At 52.2% G+C, this 5,000-nt stretch overlaps 1 non-coding gene across 1 annotated transcript in view; it reads right to left on the reverse strand.

The window, feature by feature from the left end:
* LOC124579227 overlaps positions 1–944 on the reverse strand; it is a 1,910-nt gene extending 966 nt beyond the window's left edge. Inside the window, exon 1 of the ribosomal RNA XR_006972936.1 lies at positions 1–944. This exon is cut by the window's left edge and continues 966 nt beyond it. This is a non-coding gene — a ribosomal RNA (small subunit ribosomal RNA).
* Positions 945–5,000: the final 4,056 nt, after the last annotated feature.

Here is a 5,000-nt window from a genome sequence, read left to right on the forward strand (position 1 = left end):
TCCGAAAACCAACAAAATAGAACCGAGGTCCTATTCCATTATTCCATGCACACAGTATTCAGGCGGGCTTGCCTGCTTTAAGCACTCTAATTTGTTCAAAGTAAACGTGCCGGCCCACCGAGACACTCACTCAAGAGCACCCTGGTAGGATTGCAACGGGGTCCGCCTCGGGACGCACGAGCACGCACGAGGCGCGTCGCACGCCTTCGGCTCGCCCCACCGGCAGGACGTCCCACGATACATGCCAGTTAAACACCGACGGGCGGTGAACCAACAGCGTGGGACACAAATCCAACTACGAGCTTTTTAACCGCAACAACTTTAATATACGCTATTGGAGCTGGAATTACCGCGGCTGCTGGCACCAGACTTGCCCTCCAATAGATACTCGTTAAAGGATTTAAAGTGTACTCATTCCGATTACGGGGCCTCGGATGAGTCCCGTATCGTTATTTTTCGTCACTACCTCCCCGTGCCGGGAGTGGGTAATTTGCGCGCCTGCTGCCTTCCTTGGATGTGGTAGCCGTTTCTCAGGCTCCCTCTCCGGAATCGAACCCTGATTCCCCGTTACCCGTTACAACCATGGTAGGCGCAGAACCTACCATCGACAGTTGATAAGGCAGACATTTGAAAGATGCGTCGCCGGTACGAGGACCGTGCGATCAGCCCAAAGTTATTCAGAGTCACCAAGGCAAACGGACCGGACGAGCCGACCGATTGGTTTTGATCTAATAAAAGCGTCCCTTCCATCTCTGGTCGGGACTCTGTTTGCATGTATTAGCTCTAGAATTACCACAGTTATCCAAGTAACGTGGGTACGATCTAAGGAACCATAACTGATTTAATGAGCCATTCGCGGTTTCACCTTAATGCGGCTTGTACTGAGACATGCATGGCTTAATCTTTGAGACAAGCATATGACTACTGGCAGGATCAACCAGGGAGCTGCGTCAACTAGAGCTGAGCAGCCGGCCGCCCGGGAGTGTGTCCCGGGGGCCCGCGCGAACACGCAAGCGTCCGCTCAATTATTCTGCAAACAGGAGGAGGCTGAGCTCCCCTGCACAATACACCTCGAAACCCTCTCAGGTCCCGGCGGCGCGCAGCGCCGTCCTAAGTACTTGGTCGGGTTCGAGAGAGGCGCAATCGCCCGGAGTTTGGCGAGTAGACGCTTTAGGTGCGACCACCCGTGCTCCCAACTGAGCTTGCCGCTGCCGACAGAGGCCCGGGAGCGTGCTGTCGTGGCATTGCCGGCGGGAGACAACACGCGCCACCTACGGTGACCGGCAGCTCCAACGCCAGCGCCACAGAAGGACAAAAGCCCCACTTGGGTGCCGAAGCGAACTCTCCCAGCACAGCGCACGCGCCAACACGTCCGCACAGCTGCGATACAAACCACCTGCGAGAACCGCAGAGGCGACCGAGCAGCAGACGGCGTCGCGGCGCCGAGCGCCGGGCGGCGGCGCATCCTCAGCGCACACAGTCCTCAATCGGACCAGCACACTGCAGATGTCCACCGCGCTTCGCACCGGGCCCGCGAGGACCTACTTTGGCCGCACGGCGCCGCGTGCAGGGTGCGCCGGCGCGCAGCTGCGCCGCCTGCCGCCTCCGTCGGCCGGCGCGCCTGCCACTGGCCGCCCCCACCAGCCGGCTGTAGCGCGTGCGCCCACGCACCGCGCGGCCAGCACGCCGGGAGGCCCCCCCTCACCGGCCGGGGACGGTCCCACCCAGCCACCGCCGCGTATCGCTTCACACCCAGATGCCATTCACGTTCGTGGGCATGGTGGGTATCGCTGGAACAACCGGTTGGTAGCTCAACCGATCGTCGCCATCACTGATTCACCTCTAGCGAGAACAACCGCACCACAACGGTTTACCAGTTGTTCATTTGCATAACGTCACCAGCAAACGTAGGCGTCCATCGCCATTTGCAAATTCAACGATTGTTGCATGCCTGTGTCAGGTGTCACGACACACTATGTCTGCCCACATACACGCAACAACATGTGCACGCTTCGCGAACACGTGGAAGGTGGCCCCCGTACGTATGCGATGTCCATTGCGCGAACGACTGTCAACCGGCCTCTGTCGCATGTCGCAGATGTGGAACGCAGTGCACCATGCTATCACGGTGTGTGAGAAGAGACGACTACGTCTGACAACACGCGCCACTACATCAACAGACGGCTCATGCTGATCGCCATCCAGGGCATACCACACTGCAATCCAGCTCTTATAGGGAGACGACACGTAGCTGAGTGCACAACATTTGGACCGCATGGTTCGCCGTTGTTGGCGCAGTCGTTGTACGGTCACATGTACCACGATGTATCATTCAGTACATGAGGACCAATGTGCAGTACAGTGTGTGATTTGGACGTACAACATCAGCGGACAGTTGACACAGGCCGTACCACAGCGTAGGCTAAGTGCTTCGCACATGCGAATGCCAATGAACAACTGCAAATGCCAATGAACAACTGCAAAGGGCATTGAGCATGTACGTCCTGCTGCCATCCACATTACAGTGTATAGCTGCAAGGTGTTTAACATGAAGCGATACACTGGGGACCGGGCAGTGCGAGTAGCAAACTATATTGCGGGGGTTGCAGTTAGGCAACACTACACTAATTTAACGCGTCGTATGACAATTACAGAGCAGGTTAAGGCCCAACGTGTGTTGGGTTAAGGCCCAACGTGTGTTGGGTTAAGGCCCAACGTGTGTTGGGTTAAGGCCCAACGTGTGTTGGGTTAAGGCCCAACGTGTGTTGGGTTAAGGCCCAACGTGTGTTGGGTTAAGGCCCAACGTGTGTTGGGTTAAGGCCCAACGTGTGTTGGGTTAAGGCCCAACGTGTGTTGGGTTAAGGCCCAACGTGTGTTGGGTTAAGGCCCAACGTGTGTTGGGTTACGTTAAGGGGCAATGTGGGTTACGTTAAGGGGCAATGTGGGTTACGTTAAGGGGCAATGTGGGTTACGTTACGGCGCAATATAGGTTACGTTAAGGCGCAATATCGGTTACGTTAAGGCGCAATACAGGTTACGTTAAGGCGCAATACAGGTTACGTTAAGGCGCAATACAGGTTACGTTAAGGCGCAATACAGGTTACGTTAAGGCGCAATACAGGTTACGTTAAGGCGCAATACAGGTTACGTTAAGGCGCAATGCAGGTTACGTTAAGGCGCAATGCAGGTTACGTTAAGGCGCAATACAGGTTACGTTAAGGCGCAATACAGGTTACGTTAAGGCGCAATACAGGTTACGTTAAGGCGCAATACAGGTTACGTTAAGGCGCAATACAGGTTACGTTAAGGCGCAATACAGGTTACGTTAAGGCGCAATACAGGTTACGTTAAGGCGCAATACAGGTTACGTTAAGGCGCAATACAGGTTACGTTAAGGCGCAATACAGGTTACGTTAAGGCGCAATACAGGTTACGTTAAGGCGCAATACAGGTTACGTTAAGGCGCAATACAGGTTACGTTAAGGCGCAATACAGGTTACGTTAAGGCGCAATACAGGTTACGTTAAGGCGCAATACAGGTTACGTTAAGGCGCAATACAGGTTAGGTTAAGGCGCAATACAGGTTAGGTTAAGGCGCAATACAGGTTAGGTTAAGGTACGACATAGGTTAGGTTAAGGTACGACATAGGTTAGGTTAAGGTACGACATAGGTTAGGTTAAGGTACGACATAGGTTAGGTTAAGGTACGACATAGGTTAGGTTAAGGTACGACATAGGTTAGGTTAAGGTACGACATAGGTTAGGTTAAGGTACGACATAGGTTAGGTTAAGGTACGACATAGGTTAGGTTAAGGTACGACATAGGTTAGGTTAAGGTACGACATAGGTTAGGTTAAGGTACGACATAGGTTAGGTTAAGGTACGACATAGGTTAGGTTAAGGTACGACATAGGTTAGGTTAAGGTACGACATAGGTTAGGTTAAGGTACGACATAGGTTAGGTTAAGGTACGACATAGGTTAGGTTAAGGTACGACATAGGTTAGGTTAAGGTACGACATAGGTTAGGTTAAGGTACGACATAGGTTAGGTTAAGGTACGACATAGGTTAGGTTAAGGTACGACATAGGTTAGGTTAAGGTACGACATAGGTTAGGTTAAGGTACGACATAGGTTAGGTTAAGGTACGACATAGGTTAGGTTAAGGTACGACATAGGTTAGGTTAAGGTACGACATAGGTTAGGTTAAGGTACGACATAGGTTAGGTTAAGGTACGACATAGGTTAGGTTAAGGTACGACATAGGTTAGGTTAAGGTACGACATAGGTTAGGTTACGGTACGACATAGGTTAGGTTACGGTACGACATAGGTTAGGTTACGGTACGACATAGGTTAGGTTACGGTACGACATAGGTTAGGTTACGGTACGACATAGGTTAGGTTACGGTACGACATAGGTTAGGTTACGGTACGACATAGGTTAGGTTACGGTACGATATAGGTTAGGTTACGGTACGATATAGGTTAGGTTAAGGTACACATTGTTGTAAGGAAAGGTTTAATGGGGGGCGGGGCGGGGCGGCCGGTTTGTTGATTGTGATTATAGTAAGTGGATGCCTGCGGCATCATCTGATTTGCCACGTCAGGATGCACCTTTGGCTCATGACAGGCGGCGCTCTCATTCCATGCTTGTGGCAGACCTGTGTCTTTCATTCCTGCCATTGTTTGTGTGCTGTGAGAGGAGGCAGTATTGTGATGTTGGGTGCACCCCTGTGTAGGACATGTGTGGGTGTTGGTGGCTTGGCTGAGCAATGGTGGTTGTCGGGTGGGTGGGATATTCTGTTTTCTGAGTGGACCTCCCAGTCTGGTTATGACAGTGTGGATTGTCTAATGTGGCGGAGAGGATGCACTGGGTGTTGTTCCATGCTGGTGCTTACATATTGTCTGTGTGCGTGTTACAGGCAGAGAGTAGTGCGTGATAAGGGTGTGTGGCTGACGTGTGGTTGTGATTGTGAGCAGAGTCTTTCAGCATGTATAC

This window comes from Schistocerca americana, unplaced genomic scaffold (assembly GCF_021461395.2).
Source record: "Schistocerca americana isolate TAMUIC-IGC-003095 unplaced genomic scaffold, iqSchAmer2.1 HiC_scaffold_303, whole genome shotgun sequence".
NCBI classification, from domain to species: Eukaryota; Metazoa; Arthropoda; class Insecta; order Orthoptera; family Acrididae; genus Schistocerca; species Schistocerca americana.